Source organism: Hemicordylus capensis, chromosome 2, assembly GCF_027244095.1.
Source record: "Hemicordylus capensis ecotype Gifberg chromosome 2, rHemCap1.1.pri, whole genome shotgun sequence".
Classification (NCBI taxonomy): Eukaryota; Metazoa; Chordata; class Lepidosauria; order Squamata; family Cordylidae; genus Hemicordylus; species Hemicordylus capensis.
This window is the reverse complement of record NC_069658.1, coordinates 174,858,634-174,885,323: the sequence shown is the minus strand read 5'-3', so window position 1 is coordinate 174,885,323 and position 26,690 is coordinate 174,858,634. Positions and strand designations below refer to the sequence as shown.

Genomic DNA, 26,690 nt, shown 5'->3' with positions numbered 1-26,690 from the left:
CTGCTGCTTCTATGTGTTTTTACTTATTTATAGTTTTATGCTTGTATTTTATAGTTTTTAAATTAGATTTGTTTTATATTTTTAGCTTAATATTTTAATTGTCATTTTTATTATATTTTTTTTAACTTTTGTAAACTGCCTTGGGGTTGTTTTTAATGAAAGGCGGTATATAAATTCAACAATAAATAAAATAAAATAAATAAACAAACTTTATGACAGTGGTTGGTACAGACAAAAGCAAAATGCAAACAACCAAAATCCCAAACCTGCCAGTGTCACATGAACCAGATTCCAGATCTGGGGAGTGGCCAGTCTACATGCCCTACTGGATGCTTGAGGGTGCACCAAAAAGATATCCTTCCAGATGGCAATAAATTGCACTATGTTGAAAGACAGGTCCTTCCAGACAGCAATAAACTGTGCAAGTTCAAAGTGCCATCTTACTGACCATACACACACAGACTTTTGTGGTCCTTTGTATCTGGGCCACATGCTGATCAGAGACTGCATGTTATTTTTGCAGTTCCACCTACAGTCACCACAAAAGCAGCATTGAAAAGGGAACAGGTTCTTCTCAGAAGACTGTGCTGGCCAGCAAGTAAAACTGTGAGAAACACACAAGGTCTCTGATCAGCATGTGGCCAGAGAATAAGATCCCAATAGGAAAGAGCACAGAAGCCTATGGGAACATGTGTACAGTCAGTAAAATGGTATTTTGAACTGAAGGACCCCACAAAAGATTGCTCACTCAAGACCGTAGGGGAGAGAGGAAGCAGCAAAGCCCACAGCCCGTCTTGGACTCTCTGATATTGAGGGGAAAATTAGGCCTGACCAGTCCATCAGAGTGCGAGATGTACCTTGACAATTTGGCTCAAAAGACTATATGTTGTGCGAAAGGTATGACATAGAACATGACCATCTTCACAAGTTAGCCCACTTCCACCTCAAACGTTCATGCATCCATCATCTTGAATTGGGGTGGATGACATCGTCACAAACTATGCCACTGAGGTATAGAGACTCATAAGGATACCTCAGTGGCATAGTTTGTGACGATGTCATCCACCCCAATTCAAGATGATGGATGCATGAACGTTTGAGGCGGAAGTGGGCTAACTTGTGAAGATGGTCTGTACAACTGTACCCAATTTGGTCCAAATCGGTCCAGGCACTGAAAAGTTGATAGAGGCGCGTGCACACATGGACATAGACACACACACAGAGAAAGCTGGGTAATCTCATAAGCTTATTTTCCTTAAGGAAAGCAGGCTTAAAACAGAATTGAGGCTCTCTGATTTGGCATTCGGAGCACCACTGAGGATTTTTGCAAGAATTCTCTTAACACAGCAAAAAGGATAGAAACCTGTTTCAAGGATCTAAGGGTCTATCCCATTTCAAGCAAACAGAAGAAATGAATTAAGATGGCAGGTGCAGAAATATACATTCAAGTAACCAAAGACTAATTCTCACTTTACATTTTGAATAGGTATGGGTATCTGAATCCAAAACAGAAATGTTTCTGCTCAAGTGTGAAGGGAACACACATGTGCCTTAAAATGTTTCAAAGTGACGAATGGAAAATGATTGAGTCCTGGCTTAATTTTTAAAGGGTTATAGTGTACAAGGTTTACACATGGTGTTCCTTTCACACTTGACAACATACTTGGTTATACTGAATTCCAACAGCAATATCCAAGTATAAAATGTGCATTGAGAACTGGCCCATAGACACTTTCTTTGGTTATTCCATCTAGGGTTATTCCATCTTAATAATTGCTAGACAGAATGGATTAAGGAAAGTAAGCCTATGAGATCACCCAACGTTGTGTACATACAGTATGTGTGTGTGTGTCCCTATCAACTTTGTAATGCCTAGACCAATTTGAACCAAATTTGTTACAGGTGTAGGGACACATAGGGACACCTCAACAGTGCAGTTTGTAATGATTTCATCCAGCCTGATTCAAGATGGTGGACGCATGAATGTTTGAGGTGCAAGTGGGCTAATTTGTGGACTGCCTAACTGATTTGAACCAAATTAGGTACAGATGTAGTGAGTGACACGCAGGGACACCTCAACGGCATAGTTTGTGATGATGTTATCTACCCTGATTCAAGATGGCAGATGCGTAGACATTGGAGGCGCAAACGAACAGGCTTGTGAACCACCACACTGATTTGAACCAAATATTCTAGAAGTGTAGGGACACATAGGGACACCTGAAGGGCATAGTTTGTAATGATGTCATCCACCCTGATTCGAGAAGGTGGATGTATGAACAGTTGAGGCACAAGTGGGCTAACTTGTGGACTGCCTAACTGATTTGAACCAAATTAGGTACAGTTGTAGTGAGTGACACGTAGGGACACCTCAACGGCATAGTTTGTGATGCTCTGCTGCCCCAATTCAAGATGGCGGACAGTGTTCCCTCTAAGGCGTGTGCACACACTCACACATTTTTTGATGTCCGCTCAGTTAATTTTAGATCCCACTCAGGTTTAATCAGGAAGGTCCCACTCTAAATGCATGTGCACACACACTGCCTTGATACTGCTGCCCAGAACAAAACTAATTCTGCACACAGATGAAAAAAATTAGAGAAAATACTGATGGTGGGTGTGAACATTTAAGGCTGAAGTGGGCTAACTTGTGAAGATGGTAATTATCAATGAGGCTGTTCTCACGAGCAGCCAAGTCCAGGTTTAAGCAGCCCATGAGAATTGGCTGCCCATGAGAATTGCCGGGATCCACGCAGATCCTGGTGGTGGTGCAGCGCTAAACCCAGCACCGCAGCTGGCTCCTGCCTGAGGTTAAGGGCACCCTTAACCTTGGCTCTGGCATTGCAAGCAGCTTGTGTGGACACAGAGACAGGCCTCTAGAGCGCCCGTCCACTGGGGGAATCCCCCAATGCACTGAACCCAGCACGTGGTGCATTGTGGGATTTACGGAGGCCGGGACCAGCCTTTGTTTATCAGCACAGCTGGGAGCAGCGCGGAGAGTCATCTGCGCTGCTCCTGGCAGCACTGTGTGGGTGTGCGGCTTGGGCACCGCCCGGGCTGTGAACAGTTGTCCGAGGGAAGGTAGGTTGAACCCTGCCTCCTTCACCGACCAACCAACCACATGGTCGTGTCAAAGATTATAGTGAAAGGAGAGTAGGCAGATTAGTTCTTATCAGAACAACTTGTTTTGTTAAGCAACAGGAGGAATAATGCATGCTTGAAAGTTATGAGGAATGAACATTGAGAAAATGTCATGGATGATATAATGCAAAGGTGGTAAAAGGTGGCAGAAATCACTTAAAAGTTTACAGGGAACAGGGTGAGATGGGAAGTGAGAAAGACTGGAAAGAGGTTTCATCACACAAGGTAAGGCTAAAGTTATATTTTTAAAAAATAGCTGGGTAGTTGACTGGAGTAGAGGCAAAGACAGAAGAAGGAGAGCAGCAGAAGTCCAACTGGACTGAGTCACTCTTGTGATCTTTTCTGGCAATGAGGGTAGGGCGGGGAAGTATCTTTATGATGGGTTCAGAACAGAGAGTTGCTGGAACAAAAATTATCAAGAGAAGATCAGAATTTTGTTAGCAAGAGACAGCCGAGTTAAAGTGCCAAGAAAACCAGCCCAACCTTCCTACTTGTGGCAAGTAGTCAGCCTTGCAGGCTCCTGAGGCTTCCCCAGCTGCACAAGAGCAGGAGTGGATGAAGCAAAGCAGAGTGTGTAAGTCTGGGTTGCGGATCACTAGTATGAATTGAGGGACAAGAGAGAGGGACAAAGGCAGGGGCGTGCCAAGGTTGGAGTGTGCCCGGAGACGAGATTTTAAAATGAGCCCCTCACTGACTTCCTCTCCTTCTCCTGGCCCCATGTCTCTGCTAACTATCCCAACTACAGTTACAAGGTGTAAATAGCAGCAGAACCAACTAATACAACAGTATCAATGAAGAACTTTAATAATTGCACATATCCCAACTCAAGTCCTTGAGCGCCATAACTTGCAAGTTCCAGCTCTCTGATGGCACCAACTGTATTATAGTTATACTATGGGTGGGGGTGGGGGGGCAGTTATTGTTTGCATGGCAAACATGCCCCAAAAGCATTGCCTGGTAATTAAGCAATAAATGAATACGGCCATTCCACTATTTTCACTTCCCCCTACTATATATGCACCTGTCTGAGATTATACTTCAAGTACCCAATGATGTGGACTGTACTCCATGAAAACTTGTGCTATAATCCATGTATTAGTCTTTAAGGTGTGTCACAAGACTCTTCATTGCTTCTGGAGAATAAAGAGGTCCTGGCAAAAATAGCAAACAGATGAAACCTGGGATAAAGCTAATGTGGTCAGGAAATTCTCATCCAGCCAAGCCTCATTGAATCATGCGAAAAAATTAATAAATTCTCTGCCTTTGCTTCCTATCTGTAAAAGGGTGCAACACCAACCATAGACTGTAGACACACTGCAGCTCTAACTACATGAAGTTTGAAGATGTATCCCTACTGTTACTACCCTTAACTAACTTCCTAGTCCTGGTACCCTTCCTACCATCCCTCTACTCTACAGGTTCAACCCTTGCTCTGCTCTGTCTACTATTTTTCTCTTCTTGTCACTTAGTCAAGCAATTTCCTCAAACCAACCTCCTTTCTCATCAATTCCTGGCACCCTTTGTACCAAATCCCCCCCTCCTTTGCTCCTTCTGCAATGGTCCACTTCTCTCTTCCTACTCTTAAAATAACAAAGACCTCAAGGATGTTGCAACATATCCTTTGCTTTTTTGGCCCAAAACCCTTTCCAGTTAAAATACTAACAATTATGTAGTAGGGCTGGGCGAGACCTCTGCCTAATTTAATATCAGCATTGAAAGCTAAATAAACCTCCTTGTATAGAGGCGGTATACCTCGGAAAGCTAGAAGCTAGGGACAAACACCAGGGAGGGCTATTACTTTTGTGCCCAGCGTTTAAGTTCCACAGAAGCAACCGGCTAGCACTGTAGGAAAATGAGTGTTGGGTCACAAGGACTGTTCATCTGTGCCAACAGTTTTCTGATGATGATGATGATGATGATGATGATGATGATGATGATTTTTTTTTTAAGTCTGGAGCTAGAATTTTGCCTGCATCACACCCCTCTAATGTGGATACGTGCACCCTTAATTCCAGACCTGGGCAGGGGATAGCCACAGTGAGGGAAGGAAAGCACTTTGCACATCTACAGATCAGATGTAATCTTTTCTTTACATATCACATTCACGAGAACAAGTTCATGGGATTGTTGTTCTCCAGGGCTTAACATGTCCACCCTCCCTCCGCCCCAGTCTCCAATGCAGAAAAATGAAAGCAACTCTTGCAGAGGAGGAAGTGACCACGGTACTCTTAGCTCAATTAAGATTACTCTTGGCTCAAATTACAGTGATTGCAATTAAAATAATTTGACTCCTGTGATGCCCCCCTTCTCCCACCTCACTACCCCATATTTACTTCCTCCAAGACTCATTTGCTGCTGCTGATCCTAAGTGGGATAAGGATTTCTGGAGAGTTTTCTCTTGCAACTTTGGAGTTTGCTAATAGCTACTAATGATGCAGGAGGGAAAGAGCGGCTCAAGTGGTGGAGTGTGGAGACTAGGACGTAATGGCCCGCCACTGCAGCAGTCTCTATGCTGCTTGTTCTGGAGCTTCTCCTCCTTGTCTCCTCCAGATCCCGCCCAGGTGGCCACCACGGCCGTGGGGGACAGGTGTGCGTGACTGGCCTCTGGGGACCCTTTGAGGCAGCGGGCCAGGAGACAACTGTCTCCCCTTGCCTAATGGATGGTACGCCCCTGGACAAAGGGCCAAGGGGAGCCAACAGAACTGAAGGAAGATGCCAAGGGAGAGAAGAAAGAATGAAAGAGATGAAACATAGCAAGCTAATCGTACAGGTGATGCTGAGGGGTCCAAGCGGGAGAGAAGTACCTTCCCAATAAGTAGCTGAACCACAGTGGAAATCTGAAGGAAAGCTGCCTTTCACAGAGTGTCTTTTTTTAAAATCACCATCAAGAAATCTATCTGTCTATCTGTCTGTCTATAGATATACAGAACAGCTCCCCATAAATGCACTTCAAGTGATGCTCTGGATGGGAGGATTAATGTGAAACACATTTATTTTTCTTTCAGAAACCTAACACGCAGAAGAAAGTTTCCCTCCCAACAGAAATGCACTTTGCCCCTCTATGCCACTCTAATACATGTCCCTCATGCCACCACTGGCTGATGAACAGTGCAGGGAAGGGTCTCACCAGATCAAGGGTGCGCCAAAGGGGAGGGGAGGTGGATCAAAGGTGTATAATGAAGAAAATAGCAATAGCAATAGCACTTACATTTATATACCGCTCTATAGCTGGAAGCTCTCTAAGCGGTTTACAATGAGTTAGCATATTGCCCCCCAACATTCTGGGTACTCATTTTACCGACCTCGGAAGGATGGAAGGCTGAGTCAACCTTGAGCCCCTGGTCAGGATTGAACTTGCAACCTTCTGGTTACAGGGTGGCAGTTTTACCACTGCGCCACCAGGGGCTCAAAATTGTTATTATTATTATTATTATTATTATTATTACTATTACTATTACTATTACTATTACATTTATATCCCGCTCTTCCTCCAAGGAGCCCAGAGCGGTGTACTACATACTTGAGTTTCTCTTTCACAACAACCCTGTGAAGTAGGTTAGGCTGAGAGAGACGTGACTGGCCCAGAGTCACCCAGCTAGTTTTCATGGCTGAATGGGGATTTGAACTCGGGTCTCCCCGGTCCTACCTGGAGACATCCGGTGTATGTCAGCATGAACAAAAACATTCCCCGGAAAGCAGGCAGGAATATTATCAGAGACAGGAGGACAAGAGGAATAGCAATCCCCAGTCACATAAAGAAGGAAGGACACGCAGAGGCAGATTGAATGAATTTAAAGGAAAGGAAAGAATGAAAGAGGCATGGAAAGGAGAGAGAGCCAATATGTCCAAACCCACACTCACTTGGCAAAAAGAATGAAGGAGAGGCAACAAAAAGAAAGACCAAAGAGAGAATGGCCATGTCATTGGGAAAACTATGTTCTGTGATGGAGCTATGAGACAGAAGCAGCGAGAAAGGAAAATGTCATCATTAGAAACTTTAAGAAGCTGTTCTAGTAAGAACTAATCTGCCTATTTTCACTGTCCTTACAACTGGACTAAATTTGGTCCAAATCAAATTTCACAAGTTTCACAAGTTGCACCTCAAATGTTTATGCATCCACCACCTTGAATTGGGGTGGATGACATAATCACAAACTATGTGTCTGAGGTGTCCCTATGTGACCCTACACCTGTAGCAAATTTGGTTCATATTGGTTAGACAGTTCACAAGTTAGCCCACTCGGACCTCAAATGTTCACACGTCCACCATCTTGAATTGGGGTGGATGACATCATCACAAATTACACAGTCGAGGTGTCCCTGTGTGTCACTCACTACAATAGCACCAAATTTGGTTCAAATTGGTTAGACGGTCCACAAGTTAGCCCACTTCCGCCTTAAATGTTTTTGTATCTGCCATCTTGAATTGAAGTGGATGACATCATCACTAACTATGCCACTGAGGTGTCCCTATGTGTCCTTACAGCCCAATTTGGCTCATATTGGTCCAGGCATTGCAAAGTTGATGGGTGGAGGGAAGAGACACACACGGACACACACTCGGAATACTGGAAAGTAGGCTAAAAACAAATTTCAAAGAGGCAGGCTCATGGATGGGAGCAGATGTTAAGCAGAGGAAGGACAGTTCCTGAGGGTACAAAGTCTACAGTCCCATCTCCAGTTCCACATGAAAAGTAGAGTAGGGATGTGAATGAAACACAATTCGAGCTCAGAATCATGGCACATTCCCTGCACCTTTAACAGGGAGGAAAGCAGGCCCATACCTGCTCCTCCTCTGCTTGCTGCCACAGGAAGTTCAGCAGCACTCCCCACAGCTAAGATCATTTCCCAGCCACCTTCACATGATGTGTGGAGGCCATGTGTGTGCCGGCATTGAACAAGGGCAGCTGGGAGACACCTCTCCAGCACACGAAAGTGCCACTGAACTTCCCTGTGGCAGTGAGTGGAGGAGAAACAGGTATGGACCTGCTCTCTTCCCTGTTAAAGAAGCAGGGAATGTTCCATGATTCAGAGCTCGAATCGCATTTCATGCACATCCCTAGAGAAGAGCAAAGGACAGGAAACAGAAGGTAGGAATAAATGGACAATTTTCACAATGGAGTGATGTAAGAAGTAGGAGTCCCCAGGTATCTGTATTGAAACCAATGTTTTTAAAATTTATCCATAGAAATTGAGGTAAGCAGCAAGGTGGCCAAATTTGCAGATGACACTATTTAGGGTCATGAAATACAAAACAGATTGTGAGGAGCTCCAAAAGGATCTCTCCAAACTGGGGGAGTGGGCGACAATATAGCAAAGGCAGTTCAATGTAAGTGTAAAGTGATGTACATTGGGGCAAAAAAACAACAACCCCATTTCACATATACACCGATGGGGTCTGAGCTTTGACTGAGCAGGAGGGAGATCTTGGGTTCATGGTAGACAGCTTGTTGAACGTGTCAACTCAGTGAGCAGCAGCTGTGACAGAGGCAAATTTCATGCTAGGGATCTTTAGGAAGGGGATTGAAAATAAAACTGCTAATATAATGCTTTTATACAAATCTATGGTGTGGCCAAATTTGAAATTCTGTACAGTTCTGGTCATCATATCTCAGAAAGATATAGAATTGGAAAAGATGCAGAACAAAATTATCAGGTATCTAGAGCACCTCCAGGCAACAACACTTGGGGCATTTTAGTTTGGGTTTGGGGTGGGGGAGGTGATTATGGCAAAACATGATAGAGGTTTATAAAATTATGCATAGTGTGGAGAGAATGGATAGAGATATTTTCTCCTTTTCTCACAATACTAGTACCAGGGGTCACCCCATGAAACCAATTGCCAGGAATTTTAAGACTGACACAAGGAAGTACTTCTTCACACCGTGCATAAGTAATCTGTGGAATTCTCTGCTTGAATGTGGTGATGGCTACCAGCTTGGATGGCTTTAAACCGGAGAGACATCTCTCACTGCCCAGAAATGTCTATATCAGGTGGCACAGAAATATGATCAATCAATCAAATCAATCAATAAAAGGAGCTTAGACAATTTCATACAGGACTACTCATCTTGATAGCTAAAGCTACTTCCAGGTTCAGACATAAGAGGCCTCTGAATACCAGTTGCATGCAGAGGAGCAAGAGCAGGCATCTGACAGGCCACTCTGAGAAACAGGATGCTGGACTGGATAGGCCTTGGGCCTGATCCAGAAAGTTTGTTCTTATATTTTTAAGACTACAAATCAGCCCTCCCCTTAGCACCTGCAGAGTGTTGAAGCACCAGCACTGTGTTAATCTGTCAGCTACTGCTTTGCTCCCAAAAAACTGGGCCAGTAAGTTATATACATTTAGCTGATGAAGCGTTAACCTGTAATTCAGAAACTTGCATGCACCCATATCAGCAGAAGCAGATCCTGTAAAGGTTACCACTTTCCCTACTTCTCTGTGATTCGTCCAAATTAGATTACGGAAAGCAGGTAATGTGGTGATCTATTGAACTCATCCATATTCAAAATGCTTGATTAAAAGTACAATCTAATTAGCTAATTGGATGCAGACTTCTGCATACCAGAAAACTGATGAGCAAATAACTCTCAGCCTTCTCTAATTAAAACAATAACTTAAGTTTGTGGAAAGACTTGCAAGCTGATCCAGAATGTGAAGAGTCATCTTTGGATTAGATATGAACATCAGCTACACCCAAATCACTTCAAGAATTGATGGCCTGGTTTTATATTTATGTTAATCTTATGCAAGGCAGTAGAAAGCACAAGCTTCTTATGATGGGCAGAGGGGGGTTGTGCTCAGTGTTTCTTCTAACAGGGATTCCCAGATGTTGTTTACTACAACTCCCAGAATCCCCAGTTGCAATGGCTTTTGCTTGGGGATTTTGGGAGTTGTAGTCAGCAACATCTGGGAATTCCTGTTAGAGGGAACACTGGTTGTGCTTGACTTTGGAGCTATCCACACATTGAGGCAGTTCACACGAGCAGCCTTACCTAGTAGGGCTGCTCCTCAGGAGCTCCATGTCTGGAGCTGATCACAGTGCTGCCTTGCCAGGTAGCCTGAAGTTTTCCCCCAGGCTATTACCTAAGTAGAAGAGCGTGTGCAGACCAGGCAGCCCAAGCAGACACAGAACCGGGCCCTAGAGCACCCGGCTTGCAGGGGAATCCCTCAATGCATTGTGCTCATAATGCAGTGCATTGTGGGATGCAGGAGGCCACAGCCTACTTTCCTCCCACTCCCTCTCCACTCTCAGAGCCGCCACACACCACTTGTGGGGCACGCAACACTGGTGGCAAGCCCAAGAGCAGCTTGAATCATGTGGGGAAAGGCAGGACGGCTTCTGACTTCGCTCCAGCCCTCCCCCGGCCAGGTAAGCATAGGTCGTGTGAATGACCTTATTACGTTCAACACTCATACAATGGAGCCCTATTCACATGCTCTGTTCCACACTCATATGATGAGTGTGCATGCTATGTTAAGAACATAAGAACAGCTCTGCTGGATCAGGCCTAAGGCCCATCTAGTCCAGCATCCTGTTTCGCACAGTGGTCCACCAGATGCCTCTGGAAGCCACAGGCAGGAGTTGAGGGCATGCCCTCTCTCCTGCTGTTACTCCCCCACAACTGGTACTCAGAGGCATCCTGCCTTTGAGGCTGGAGGTAGCCTGTAGCCCTCCGACTAGTAGCCATTGATAGACCTCTCCTCCATGAAGTTATCCAAACCCCTCTTAAAACCATCCAGGTTGTTGGCTGTCACCACATCTCGTGGCAGAGAATTCCACAAGTGGATTATGTGTTGTGTGAAAAAGTACCTCTGTTTGCTGGTCCAAAATTTCCTGGCAATCAATTTCATGGAGTGACCCCTGGTTCTAGTGTTGTGTGAGCGGGAAAATAATTTCTCTCTATCCACTTTCTCCACACCATGCATGATTTTATAGACCTCTATCCTGTCTCCCCGCAGTCGTCTTTTTTCTAAACTAAAAAGCCCCAGGTGTTGTAGTCTTGCCTCGTAAGAAAGGTGCTCTATGCCCCTGATCATCTTGGTTGCCCTCTTCTCTACCTTTTCCAGTTCTACAATGTCCTTTTAAAGATGTGGTGACCAGAACTTTATGCAGTACTCCAAGTGTGGTTGCATCATAGTTCTGTATAAGGGCATTATAATATTAGCAATTTTATTTTCAATCCCCTTCCTAATGATCCCTAGCATGGAATTGGCCTTTTTCACAGCTGCCACACATTGAGTTGACACTTTCAACGAGCTGTCCACCACGACCCCAAGATCCCTCTCCTGGTCAGTCACCAACAGCTCACATCCCATCAGCATATAGTTGAAGCTGGGTTTTTTTGTCCCAATGTGCATCACCTTACACTTGCTAACATTGAACTGCATTTGCCATTTTGTCGCCCTCTCCCCCAGTCTGGAGAGATCCTTTTGGAGCTCCTCACAATCCGTTTTGGATTTCACTACCCGGAAGAGTTTGGTGTCATCTGCATATTTGGCCACCTCGCTGCTCACCCCTGCTTCTAGATCATTTATGAATAAATTAAAAAGCACCAGTCCCAGTACAGATCCCTGGGTCCCCTACTTCTTACTTCCCTCCACTGTGAAAACTCTCCATTTATCCCTACCCTCTGTTTCCTGTCTTTCAACCAGTTAGCAATCCACACATGTACTTGTCCCCTTATCCCATGATCGCTAAGTTTTCTCAGGAGTCTTTGATGAGGAACTTTGTCAAAAGCTTTTTGGAAGTCCAGGTAGACTATGTCAACTGGATCACCTTGATCCACACACTTGTTGACTGCAGGTACAGGTATGGTGAATGCTGGTACAGCAGCACATTTTCTATTCTATCTAGCATGCGTTTGAGGGGCCTGTAATCGGGTTCACTTTTAAAATTCACACAAAAACATGTACAAGTGTACAGATGTCTGAACACAGGTACAACTTAATGTCTGGGTAGGCTTATTGAGCCTTGCACATTCTGTGGGGACTGAGGTATGGCACTCTGGGGCAGAAGAGTCAATGTATATCTCTGTGCAAAAACTAATTCTTGTGGGGGAGGCAACCTCTTTCCCACAGCATGGCCCTTGACTCACTCAAATCCTGGGTAGAAAGCCAGACCCAAAGGCACATGGAAGTAGGCCAGGACTCTGCATGGAAGGAGAAGCTCTGAACTGCAGAGACACCAATAGTTCCGTGCTGTCAAATGTAACAGATGAAGCATTCTTAAATCCAGACATAAAGAAACAAACTTCTAACTGCCTGGCCTCAGACACACTCACACCTTGGCATATGCGCACAGACAGGTCAGATGTTTGCACCTGGTCTTTGCAAAACGCTCTCAAGGGCATCTTGCTCAGAAATCTGACTGCAGAGCATACAACAAATGTGCTTGCGTAGCATTCTTTTCAAATGCGCTAGGCTGCATTTTGTCAAAGGTGCACCCTGTTCAAAGCCCAGCTTCCAGCAGGGAGAGTTAAAGAAGTCTGTTGCATTAACTTTAGTCAATAACAGCCGGAGTCTAAGGGCCAAATTAGACGTGACGTTTAAAGTCCACGAGAGGCTTAGCTTTTCTTTAGTCAACAGCAGCTGGGTTGTGGGGGCAGGGCAGCTTGGATCCATGACTCAATCTAGCCCCTGGAATTGGCATGACTTGGAGACCCCCACTCCACCAAGGCAAATGGTAGCCAGATCAGGGGAGGTCCTGTACACCAGGACTGTGGTTGGGGTAGGGTTAAAGCCCCCACTACCTCCACCCATAGCTGCAATCTGCAGGAGGCTTCAAACTGGCTGCTATTGACCTAAGAAAAGCTAAGCCTGTTGGGGTTAATCATGCTTTAAATTTCACATGTAGTTTGGTATTAAAGCTGCAAACTTCGTGTGTGTGTGTGTGTGTGTGTGTGTATACTTAATCTTCAGTTGGTTTTAAAACAGTGCAGCAGTGTGAGTTGTAGTGTTTAACACCCGACACGGTTCCCCAGCCATTCCCTGAAAACCACCAGGTTATCAAAGAAGTTTATTCCATTGCTGAAACTTCCTCATCTTTAACCAAAATCAGCCTCCTCCTGCTCTACAGCCATTGCTGCTGTTCCCAGAATGTAAGACCATTCCAGAAATCCTTTTAAATATGTCTAAACTGTCAGCCTGATCCTGTTCCCTTAATCTCCTTTCCTCCAAGCGAAACATTCGGAGCAGCGTTAGCCTTTCTTCCGGAGGATTTATCTTCTAATCCAGTTGATCTCAGACTGCTATTTTGCATGGTGGTTGCCGTTGTGTAAGGCCTTCCCCTAAGTGCTAACTTGCCAGAATCTTTCTTGGACCAGGGAGCCAAAACGGAATTGAGCAGCAATCCTTGGGATAGTTTCTTAGCAGTGCTGAGAACAATCACTTCCCAAATCTTGGAAGTGAGGCTCCTTTTGATACAGCCTCCCTACCGAATGGCGCAGTGGGGAAGCAACCTGCCTAGAGAGCAGGAGGCTGTTGGTTTGAATCCCTGCTGGTATGCTTCCCAGAATATGGGAAACTCCTATATCGAGCAGCAGCGATATAGGAAGGTGCTGAAAGGCATCATCTCATACTGCGCAGGAGAAGGCAATGGTAAACCACTCCTGTATTCTACCAAGAAAACCACATGGCTCTGTGGTTTTCTGGAAGTCAACACGGACTCGACAGCACAATCTTTTGATACAGCCTACCACACTTCCTCTCCATGTTACCTTTTTAGCTCCTTTTCCTTATATTAGTACCATATATTAGTATAGAAAAGCATTTCTATACTGCTTTTCAACAACAAAATTCAAAGCAGTTTACATAGGAAAAACATAAGGAGGTCATTCACACATTCAAAAACTGTGTTCTACCTCGGTTTGGGAGCAGTGTATGCTCAATTTTCAGTTGTGTGGAAGCAAGGTAAAATGAAAACCTGGGTAGAAGTGATTGTGTGGAAGCAAAGTAGAAAGAAAACCTAGCAGTTTGTAGCAAAAATATTATTATTTTATTTATTAGATCTATATACCACCATTCCAAAAATGGATCAGGGCCATTTATTTATTGGACTACAACTCCCATCATCCCTAGCCACAATGGCCTTCAACCATTGTGTCCAACCACATCTGGGGATCCAAGGTTGGGAACCACTGCTCTAGGCAGTGGCTCTACACAGGGCTAGTGACCGGTGTCCATTCCCAGGCAGGTTGTCCCAAGTGTGCAGGATCTGCAGAGCTGGCATTCAGATTCTGTACACTCAATAGCAAACCGATTTCAACAGTCATGGCTTCTACATGCAGCCATGGCAGTCATTTCTAGCAGCCTCTCACATGGGAGTCATAACATGGGAAGCAGCCTAAGAATACTTAAAGGAACTCTTATCATTCTGTACCCCAGTTAGGATGTACTGTAATGAGTCCTTTTTCACGATCAAGTGAGAGGGCTTGAAGGTGGACGGTGGGGAAGGCAGCAGAATCTCGTCTTCCCAAAGACATAGGATCATAGGAAGCTGCCATATACAGTGGTCCCTCTACTTACGAAATTAATCCGTTCCGAATGCACATTTGTAAGTCGAAAAGTTCGTAAGTCGAAAAGCGGTTTCCCATAGGAATGCATTGGGAACGGATTAATGCGTTCCGGAGCCTAGAAAAAAGACCCAGACCCCCAGTAAGGCTTGCAAACTGCACAGGAACATTTCTTTTCAAGAATAAACAGGCAGTAAACAGGCAGGCAAGTCAAGGAAACCGCATGTAAAATTCGTAAGTCGAGGAAACCCCATCTAAAAATTTGTAAGTCGAAAAAACCGCATCTAAAACCGGATCTAAAACTGCCGTTTGTAACTCGAAAAATACTTATGTCGAATAGTTCGTAAGTCGAGGGACCACTGTACTGAGTCAGACCATTGGTCTATCTAGCTCAGTATTGTCTTCACAGACTGGCAGCGGCTTCTCCAAGGTTGCAGGCAGGATTCTCTCTCAGCCCTATCTTGGAAATGCTGCCAGGGAGGGAACTTGGAACCTTCTGCTCTTCCCTGAGTGGCTCCATCCCCTGAGGGGAATCTCTTACAGTGCTCACACATCAAGTCTCCCATTCATATGCAAGCAGGGTGGACCCTGCTTAACTAAGGGGACAAGTCATGCTTGCTACCACAAGACCAGCTCTCCTCCCATCACAATATATGTGAAGTTGCTGGGCACGTGGATTGTTCACCTAGACTGTCCACAGCTGTCACGGGCAGCACAGAGGGCAGGACGCATCATCCTGGCCCACAGAAATCCCATAATACACAGCGTGCGGGATCCCCCCTGCAACAGGCGGGTGCCCGTCAGTATTTCAGCACTGGCTGAAAGCAGACGGTCAATTAAATGGTCAATTAAGGTGCTCACTCCCTTAACTTTGTTTAACAGCCCGGCTTCTTAGTTGGGCTTGCCGCCAGGAGCCACACAGCTACTGGTGGCTCCCACAGGCAGCCAAGCCGGGGCTTAGCTGCCCTAGCCTAGCCTTGGTTGCTCGTGAGAACAGCCTCTCTATCTTTCTCTCCCTATGAGAAACAGAGATGTCCTATATTACTCCTGCCACCTTAAGTGGCATAGCAAGGAAATGCTTGACTAACAAGCAGAAGGTTGCTGGTTCGAAAACCTGCTGGTACTATATCGGGCAGCAGCAGTATAAGAAGATGCTGAAAGGCATCAGCTCAGACTGCGAGGGAGGAGGCAATGGTAAACCCCTCTTGTATTCTACCAAAGAAAACCACAGGGCGCCAGGAGTGAAAACTGATTTGACAGCACACTTTATCTTTCTTTATATTACTCCTACTGAACAGCTACCACCTCAATCTTAAAAGTGCGATGGGAAAAGGTATAACTTTTAAGATATAGAAATGTGGATAAACTTTGAAGATCTAAAGTGAAGTGTTCAAGTTAACAGAGAAAGGTATGTTACAGGAAAAAAGGTTACGATAAACTGGATAAATTGTTTCTACAGCGATAGTGATTTATGTATGTGCTGCCCCCTTATGTATGTGCTGCTCCCTTTGCAGAAAATCAACAGCAACTTTTACACAAGATAGAAGAGACTAAAGCTCTTTTCTGGGGAGCTGCAGAGTGCTGAATTCAGTGCTGAATTCAGTGCTGAATTCACTGAATTCAGCAACTAGGTAAACACACATCAGTTTGGACTGCGGAAGACTTGGGGTCAGAAATATGAGCTGTCATGAAGGTCTTGTTCCCTCCACACTAGGATCAATGCAGAGCCCACGTGTAAGCAACATAAACAAGAGGGGAACCGACTATGAGTTGCACTGTCCAGCACCAAGGAGCTTTCGTGCCGCTTCCTGTGGTTTGAAGAAGACTTGGAACTAAGCCAAAAGGCAACTTCAAACAGGGTTAGTTGTTTCAAGGTAGTTTAGAAGAAGGAATTCACTTGCAACAGTTCCAGCTACATGATTGATATCAACACTTAGATTGCAATTCAATGTGGCCTTCTCCTTGGGACTTTTGGGACTTGGGAGCAGACTCCCTTGAAAGTGAGGCTTGCTTCAGAGTGAATATTCAGATGTTTTGTCTATTAGACAGATCAATATGAAGATCAAAGGGAAGCTCTCAACTGTTTCAGGGCAGCCATTTTGGATGACCCAAACGCTGTACAGTTACTCTGAACCTCTGTGTCGAAGTAACCAGGCTAGTTACACAAAATGCATCAACAAGAGTAACACCAAAACTACAGGCTGTTGACCACAATCGAAGGTAGGAAACCAAGACTCAGGAATCTTATCCCTATCCCTAACTGGGAAGTAGGGAGTACATAGGAACATAGGAAACTGCCATATACTGAGTCTGACCATTGGTCTATCTAGCTCAGTATTGTCTTCACAGACTGGCAGTGGCTTCTCCAACGTTGCAGACAGGAATCTCTCTCAGCCCTATCTTGGAGAAGCCAGGGAGGGAACTTTGAAACCTTCTGCTCTTCCCAGAGCGGCTTCATCCCAAGGGGAATATCTTGCAGTGCTCACACATCAAGTCTCCCATTCAGATGCAACCAGGGCAGACCCTGCTTAGCTATGGGGACAAGTCATGCTTGCTACCACAAGATCAGCACTCCTGGTCTTGTGGTAGAACTAGTGAGCAGAACTCGAGACCAGTGCACAAGAGTTTTGACTCTCTGTTCCCTTCCTACAGCTACAGCCATATTGGCTTTCCAAGAGTATGTTGTGAGAAAAAGCATATGGCAGGTTCGGGGCTGCCAATGAAGCATAGTTGCTTGTACCTTTCTTCCAAGAGCCTTTAGGTTGCAAACATACATATTTACTAGGAAGTAAATTCTATCCAAATCCATCTGGACTTGACTTGTGAACTGTGAACTTACTACCAGATCAATGTGTTTAGATTGGAGCCATAGCTGACCCAACTGCTCAGACAACAAAAGTCGTGCAGAAGGGCCATAGGGGATCTTCTCCTCTTGCCTTTTGTGACAGACCCCCACCCTCAGCTACTAACCATGCTACACGGACCATGATTTGGTTGGAGGGAGTCAGTGAACGAGACTTACAGATTCGTCAAGGTCTCTCCTACCTTTTTCTCCAGCAATCAAACACCATTAGACAACACCACAATTAGAGACCGCAGTGAAAGAGCTGAATGGCACCTCACCATCCAAACTTGCACCCCACCATCCTCAGTGACATTGCAAAAGCTTCTGAAGGACACATGCCTCTCACACTGTGCAGTGTACAAGAATGTCTTTGGCTTAGAGCCTCTCCGGATGTCAACGAACTGTGGGATGTTCAAAGCTGTTGTGCAAGTTCCAAGTGTGTTCTTACTCCCCATACACATGTTGCTGCTGCTACCTTCAGCAGGTTTCTGCACTACATCCTAGCATAATCTTACCTTCTGTACACCTGCCGAGCAGAGTGTGATTTTCACAATGCTACCTGCCAGCCAGTTCTTGCCTTCTGAGAAGAATCCATCCTTTTAACTACTTTTGTGGTGACTAAGGAAAAGATAGGTTCTTCTTGGAATGCAAGAGCTGGTGTATGGGGGGTTGTGCTAGGAATTCATGCAGGAGCTTGCAGCAGCATGTGCAAGGGCAGTAAGGTCACATTTGGTACTTGTGTAAAAGCTTTGAACATCCACAGTTTATTGCCTCCTGGAAAGGCCCCAACACTGGATCAAATGCGTAAGGGATTTACCCTCTGTAGTTTAGGGCCATGATTTGGTCCTTAATTTCTACATTTCTTAATTTCTAAAATGAGATGGAGAGCACTTCCAGATGGAGTGTTTAGTTCAGGATTTTCACACTTAAATCATCACTGTTTCCTGACTTTTCTGAAAACAGTAATACAGCTGCCCAATGACTACACATGTGGGTTGTATTTAGTGCTGCTGTTCCATCTTTTCATATAAGATGTAGGCTTTATTAATTATTATTATTATTATTTTATTATTATTTTTTACATTTTATATCCTGCTTTTCCTCCAAGGAGCCCAGAGCGGTGTACTACATACTTAAGTTTATCTTCACTTCATAACAACCCCGTGAAGTAGGTTAGGCTGAGAGAGTGACTGGCCCAGAGTCACCCAGCAAGGTGAATGGGGATTTGAACTCGGGTCTCCCCGATCCTAGTCCAGCACTCTAACCACTACGCCAAGTTGAAGACAGATCATCCTGATGATAATCTATCTATGTGGTTGGTCGCTAAGAGTCAACACTGACTTGACCACACTTAATCAATCAATCAGTAGGCTTTACAGACAGCCTAAAAATGCACACAAAAACACTCTGGTGTGGAACGAGTGATGCAATTCCTCTTGCAACTCAAAAGAGAAAAACAGTGACATGGTAGCATCACAAGGAGCACGTCTGGATTCAAGTCTTCCTGAAAGCCAAACCCCCATACCTAGAAGCCCCTCTTCTCAATTCAAATTGTGGGATTCACTACTTTTATTCCATGGATCCCTTCAAATATATCACACTGGCCCAGATACCCCTGTTAACTGAGCAAAGAGGCACCTTTTAAAGTGGCCATTCTCTTATTTTTAGCAGGGAGAAGAGCAACTGTCTCTATCCAGCCCCAGCACAGCATTCCTCCAGTGGCTGTTGCTGGTGTCTACCTTAGGTTCCATTTTTTTATTGCGAGCCTTTAGGGGACAGGGGACCGTCCTAAGTACATATCCTTTATTTTCTCTGTACACCGCTTTGAGAACTTTTGTCGAAAAGCGGTATATTCCTCATAGTAGTAGCAGCAACAGCAGCACCTGTCGCTCGCCTGCCACATCTTTGCTACGTCCAAGAGGCTGTGGCTTTCAGAGAAAAGGTGGGAGGAGGTGTGTAATTATCCTGCGGCACTTTTCTAGTAAAACGGTCCCTTGCAAGGGGAGTTATATACTGCGAGATCCGAGAGATGTGCCCTAGGAACCCTTTGCAATGGCGACACTAAAAAGATTGTAGTGCCCAGCGCGCGCGCGCGCGCACACACACACAAACACACACAATACACACACGCGCGCATAGCCCACGATTCCTGGGGGTGTAGGTGCGGCAGTTGTCCCGCTAAGTTGTCCTTACAGCCTGCCTCGCTGTAAGGACAACAGGTCCCTCTCTGCTTTGCGGCGGGGAAGGCGGGGAGTGCTGCTGTGTGTACCCCGTAAAATTGTGGCAATCGGGGGGGGGGCTTCGAGCCTGGCCGCAGAGGGGGGGTGGGACGGGGCTTGCCAAATGGCTGAGGGTCGAGACCACCATCAACGACCCCCGGGGTTGCTGCTGCTGCTGCCGCCGCCGCCCCACTTAAGGGAGCAAAGAGAGCGGCTCGCTCGACCACCTGACACTCAGCCCAGCGCCCAGCTCCCGTTTGTGCCAGCCATCTCCTCCGCCCACCACCGATGGTTGCGCCTTCCCTCCCACCCCCAAGTCTTGCCCTCGTTCTGCTGCGTCCCAGTCCGCAAGACACCCACCTCCCTGCTGCCGCGGCTGCCGCTTCGGCCTGGGCAAGAGTGACGCCCGCACTGAGAAGCCTGCCCAGCCCAGCCGGGGGACTCCTTTCCGCTGAGGAGCCGCTCCTCCAGCCAGCCCAGGGGAGACCCGCGCCCCCCTACCTCCGCCAATCGCCTGCTTCCATGCTGTCCTCGGGACCGCCCGGTTCCGTCCCTCAAGTCAGGCTGGAGGCGGCGGGGGCGGGGGAAACAACCCAAGATCCTGGGCGGGGCGAGTGCTTTGCCCCCCGGTCTCTCTTGCCACGACACCAGAAGTAAAATCGTGTGCCGCGCTGTTCACCTTTTATGAGGGGTTCTTTTCAAGGTTGCTTGTCGGCCAGAAAAGTGTGCCCCAAACAGTCCTGCAATCATTCACACAGACAGTTTTAGTCCAATCTTAGCTGCCACACGTGCCCTGCTGCTGCCCTTAACTTCCTTCCTTCGCGTGGGGGAGGAGCCGATTCGCCGTCACGCGACATAATGGTTATATGGGACAAAGGAGTTTTAGGCTCGAGGGAGCGCTGCAGCGGTGAAAGTGAGCAAGAACAGTCAGACAGGCATACAGAATCCTAGAGTCGGTGGAAAACAGCAGCTATGCAGTCCGCGTGGAGTGCTCCTCCACACCTCTGCTAGCTAAGGCTTTGCCCTTTCAGGGGGCGGATTCACGGCCGCATCTGCACTGCAGCCAGCAGCACTGCCCCTTGACATTATGGCTGGCATCTCACTTAGCAAAGAAATCTTCCCAAACAGCTGTTGCTCATTTGCCTATTTAATTCATGTACAGGCATATCTGCATTGACCTAAAGACATGAGCTTGGGTAGTGCAGCTTATCTTCTTAATTCTGTCGTCCCCCCGCCCACTCCCCTCCTGTCAAACATGAATATGTTTCTGCTCACAGCTGCATTGATGGGCCCAATATCATGTGTTCTTGTTCATGGGTGGGGGGGAGTTGTTACTTAGATCAGGCTTTCCCTTTCCCCGTTCTCCAATAGATGCATATTCATTGTGTGATTCCAAATGGGTTCTTCTGTCTATGGCAGAACTACTGGGTTTAAATACAAGCACCCATCAGGGGCGTGATTGATTGATTAAGTGCCATCAAGTCGGTGTCGACTTTTAGCGACCACATAGATAGATTCTCTCCAGGATGATCGGTCTTCAGCTTGGCCTTTACGGTCTCTCAGTGGTGCATTCATTGCTGCCGTAATCGAGTTCATCCACTTTGCTGCTGGTCGTCCTCTTCTTCTCTTTCCTTCAACTTTCCCCAGCATTATAGACTTCTCAAGGGAGCTGGGTCTTCACATAATGTGTCTGAAGTATGATAGTTTGAGCCTGGTCATTTGTGCTTCGAATAAAAATTCTGGATTGATTTCAGGCGCGGAGCCAGCCGAGCAGCAGCCTGCGTCCAGCCCTGCTCAGCGGCCCCCTCCGCGTTCACCCGTGCACGTGATGTCATGTGCATGGTGGCGTGGCTTGGGCTCCAGAGGGAACCCAGAGAGAAATACCCCCTCCCACGCCCGGGCCGCCGAGAGCCCAGGCGAACTCTCTGCTAGTTATTTCAGGCAGCGCAGACTGTCCGATAGAATGTTTCCCCCTTCCTCTCCCTCTCTGGAGGGAGAGAAAGGGGGAAACGTCCTATCAGGCAGCCGATGCTGCCTGAAATGACAAGCTGAGAGCTCATTCAGGCTCTCGGCAGCCCAGGCCACGCCCCCTTTGGACAGTCTGCGCTGCCTGAAATAACTAGCAGAGAGTTTGCCCGGGCTCTCGGCGGCCCGGGTGTGGGAGGGGGGAGTTTGCTCTGGGCTCCTGTGGAGCCCAAGCCACGGGGCTTTGGCAGCCTTTTCCATTGGCGGCTCGGGTTCTTTGAACCCATTCGCCCAATGGTGGCTCTGCCCCTGATTGATTTGTTCTATGATCCATTTGTTTGTTTTCCTGGCTGTCCATGGTATCCTCAAAAGTCCTCTGGAGCACTAAAGTTCAAAAGTGTCAATGCTTTTTCTATCTTTCTTCTTCAAAGTCCAGCTTTCGCATCCATAGAGTGTCACAGGTAAAACCAGGGTCCAAACGATTCTAATCTTTGTATTTGTAGACACATCACAGCAATTAAATATCCTTTCCAAGGCCTTCATTGCAACCCTACCAAGTGCTAGTCTGCATCATATTTCTTGACTGCTGGATCCTTTATTGTTGACGGTCAATCCTAAAAGGCAGAAGCTATCCACTAAGGATGTGCAGAACCAGTCTGGTGGTCTGCGGTCTGATGGTTCGGTCCAGGGGTTTGTGGGTTCGTGATCGAACCGAACCCCTCCCCCCCCCCCCGTTCTGTCCGGACCAGAACCGAAGCGCTGGTTCGGTCTGACAGGTTCGCAATTTAAAAAAATAATTAAATAACTATCCACAGCCCCTTTGGGGGGCTTGCTGCAGCCACAGGGGCGGGGGGGTCCACGAGGGTTCCCCCTCCCCCCGCCAGCTTCCATCATCACCGCCATGGCCAGGTAAATGTAGCCTTTTTGGACCTTTCAGGCCTCCATAAAGGTGAGCAGCAGCCATTTTGGCCACCGCCACGCATGCGCAAATGCCCTCTGTGAGGCCTGGCTATGTCCTCTGGCTCAGGGTTTGGCCTTCCACCCCCATCTCCTCTGCTCCCGATGGGCCTTCTTGTCCTGGCCCCTGTGGACCCTGGCCCCTCTCAGCTACCTCTTGTGACTCAACAACCGAGCTCTCCCTTTCAGGTGCCTCTTCGTCCACTGGAGGGTAGCCAGCAGAGGCGTAACTATAGGGGGGCAGGGGGGGCACATGCCCCGGGCGCCATCTTTTCTGGTCACATGGGGGGCGCCGCCATGACAAAAAAATTCTTTTTAATTTTTTTTTTAATTTTTTGTTAATACAAATGTTTCCTGCTCAGTGCAGCAGTGCTGCAGCAGTCAAGGGAGCACGTCAGCGCCCCCTCCCCCACAAGCGGTCCCTTCCGCACCGCCCGCACCCCCCCCTTGCTTTGCTGGCGCCTGGCAGCCAGTCAGTGGCCTGGCATGGCGGCGGCAGTGGGCGCTTGTGAGGAAAAACCTAAGTATAATGTAGTATTTGGGGGGCGCAGGGGGGCGCCATTTCAGTGCTTGCCCCGGGCGCCGTTTTCCCTAGTTACGCCTCTGGTTGCCAGCCTCCCACTCCTCATCGCTATCCATGGGCGAGGGCATGACACACAGGGCTCTGTGGTCAGCAGGAGTCGACACCAACAAATGTCTTATAGCCAAAGCATTGAAGAGTAGCTAACAACAGATAGCACCAATGAGAAAAAATGCATTCAGTCTATGCACTACTGTCACGCCCTCGATCTCCGACAGCGAGGAGGAAGGGGAAGCTGTCAACTTTCCAGCTGAGTCAGGAGTGTCTGAGGGGCAGAGCCCGGCTGTCAGCGTTCATGAAATGGCTGTGGTAGATCCAGCTAATGATTTAGAGCAGGCACAACAACCTGAGTCAGCAGAAAGCGTGAGAGAAAGCTAACTGAGCGATTCGTCGTCTGACCCAGGGGAAGGATTCTGTAACAACTTATGCTACAGCTTTTCGGCTGCTGAGTCAAGACCTGGCCTGGAATGAGGCAGCCCTGATGGACCAGTTCCAGGAGGGACTATCAGATGAGGTCTTGGATGAACTTGCAAGGGTGGAACGCCCCCCTACTCTGAGAGGCCTGATTGAACTTTGTACCTGTAATGATGGCCGCTTGGAGAGCCGCCGGCATAACCGCCGTGCTACAGGGGTACGGAGGGAGGTTCGTCAGCTACCCCGTAGTATTCCCTCTGACTCCCTGATGCTGACGGAACCACCGGTGGAAGATAGGGGTGTGCACCGGACCGCGGACCTGCGGCTCGGCACTGGGGTGGGGGGTTCCATTAAGGGCGGGGGGGGGGCTTTACTCACCCCTCCCGCGCTTTGCTGCTCTGGCGCCATAATTATTTTTAAAAATGCGCCGCAGAATTGCTTGTTGCTCGCCGCTCCTTCTTGACTTCAAAATCGGGCGGCAGGATACTTCCCTGCCGCCCCCGAAGCCCCCTCAAGCCATTTGAGCTCTTGAAATCTCGCCCGGACCGAGTGCTAAAGCGCTCGGGCGGGCGGCGGGGAGATGTCTGTCCGTCCGCCCGCCCCCTTCCCTGCCTTCTGCGAAGTGCAGGGAGCCTTCTGCGCGCGCGCGCGCGCAGAAGGCTCCCTGCACTTCGCAGAAGGCAGGGAAGGGGGCGGGCGGACGGACAGACATCTCCCCGCCGCCCGCCCGAGCGCTTTAGCACTCGGTCCGGGCGAGATTTCAAGAGCTCAAATGGCTTGAGGGGGCTTCGGGGGCGGCAGGGAAGTATCCTGCCGCCCGATTTTGAAGTCAAGAAGGAGCGGCGAGCAACAAGCAATTCTGCGGCGCATTTTTAAAAATAATTATGGCGCCAGAGCAGCAAAGCGCGGGAGGGGTGAGTAAAGCCCCCCCCGCCCTTAATGGAACCCCCCCCAACCCTCCCGAACCAAAACCACCCCTTGTCCGGATCGGTTCGGAGGCCAGTGGAATGGCCTCCGAACCGATCCGTGCACACTACTAGTGGAAGAACCCATGCAACTAGGCGGGGCCCAGCCCTGCTTGACTACAGAAGAAAAGAACCGCCGCAGACGGGCTGGCTTGTGCCTCTACTGTGGACAGGCTGGTCATTACGCAGCAGCTTGCCCTGCAAAGCGGTCCCGCCCCGTGGCTGCAGGAAACGACCAAGCCCGGACCTAGTAGGGATCCTACGCCCGGGCAGTGAAGGACGAGAAAAAGGACTTCTGAGATCCCCTCTCCCCGCACTCCAAGTTCCAGTCACCCTCAGTACTCCAGGGAGACGGCCGGTCCAAGCCATGGCCATGATCGACTCGGGAGCCACGAATTGTTTCATCGATCTAGACTTTGCAAATGCACACCAAATACAATGGGAACGCCTTGATGTACCAGTGACTGTAGAAACTATTGATGGTCGGCCACTGGTTACGGGACCTGTGACCCAGCAGACAGAGCCACTCCAGCTGGATATCCAAGGTCATGCTGAGACGCTGCACTTCTTGGGAACCAAGGTGGGGCCTTACCCCATGGTTTTGGGGCTAAGTTGGTTAGCCCTCCATGACCCTGAAATCACGTGGTCTCAAGGCAAGGTGGTCTTTACTTCGGACTATTGTCAGACACATTGCTGGCCAATTGCGGCCAGGGCAGGGGTGGAGGTTGAACCTCCTGCCAGTATTGCGGAACTTCCTGAGAAGTATCAGGACTTCACTGACGTCTTTGACAAAAAGGAAGTGGACCAGCTACCCCCACATCGGCCCTATGACTGTGCCATCGACTTAGTACCCGGGGCGCCCTTGCCGGTAGGGCGAATCTACTCCCTCTCTGAACCAGAGTTGGCCGCTCTGCGGGAGTTCCTGAAGAAGAATCTACAGAGGGGTTTCATACGACCCTCTTCTTCCCCAGTGGCCACCCCTGTGTTGTTTGTAAAGAAGAAATGCAGGGAACTGCGGCTCTGCAACGATTATCGGGCTTTGAACAAAATCACCATCCGAAACCAGTACCCACTGCCGCTCATTCCGGAGCTCTTGGAGAGGCTTCAAGGAGCTACTATCTATACCAAACTGGACTTATGGGGGGCATACAACCTAGTGCGCATTCGTAAGGGGGATGAATGGAAGACAGCTTTCCGAACCTGATATGGACACTTTGAGTACTAGGTAATGCCTTTTGGCTTGTGCAACGCCCCAGCCGTGTTTCAGCATCTGATGAATGACATTTTCCGAGATTACCTCGACCGTTTCCTGATCATTTACTTAGATTACATTCTGGTTTATTCACCAGACCCCCAAACCCATTATAACCATGTCCGGGCAGTGTTACAACGGCTATGAGAGTATCGACTCTACGCCAAACTTGAGAAATGTGCCTTCGATCTCCCCGTGGTGGACTTCGTGGGACATCGGGTCTCACACAGGGGGGTTGAGATGGATCCAGTGAAGGTTGAGGCTGTGGTGTCATGGCAACCTCCTCGAAACGTGAAAGACGTACGTCGTTCAATTGACAGCGTTCAGCCAAGCTGTGAACTTCCCTAGCATTTGGCCAGACCTTGACAACTACTAGAATTCTTCTACACTGAATGCATTTTTAGCCTACTTTCCAGTAGGTTTATGAGATCACCTGGCATTCTATGTCTGTGTCCATGTGTCCCCCGCTGTCAGCTTTTCAATGCCTGGACCAATATAAACCAAATCGGGTTCAGTTGTAGGGACGCAGAGGGACACCTCAACGGCATAGTTTGTGATGATGTCATCCACCCTGATACAAGATGGCAGACACATACACTTTTGAGGCTCAAGTGGGCTAACCTGTAAACTGCCTAACCAATTTGAACCAAATTTGCCACAGATGTCCAAATGGAACATAGGGATGCCCAAATGTAATGGTGTGTGATGATGTCATCCACTCCCATTCAAGATGGCAGCCGCATTAACATCTGAGGTGCAAGTGGGCTAATTTGTGGACTGTCTAACCTATTTGAACCAAATTGGGTACAGTTGCAGTGAGTGACATACATGGACA

The 26,690-nt window shown here is 47.7% G+C and overlaps 1 protein-coding gene across 3 annotated transcripts in view; it reads right to left on the bottom strand.

Moving 5' to 3' along the window:
- Window positions 1–20,536, bottom strand: part of CNN1 (calponin 1) — a 115,172-nt gene extending 94,636 nt beyond the window's left edge. Inside the window, exon 1 of one of the 3 annotated variants that reach the window (XM_053295409.1) lies at window positions 20,402–20,536. The gene's annotated coding sequence lies outside the window, so the exon portion shown is untranslated. The other 2 variants (XM_053295408.1, XM_053295407.1) reach the window with 2 other exon arrangements.
- Window positions 20,537–26,690: the final 6,154 nt, after the last annotated feature.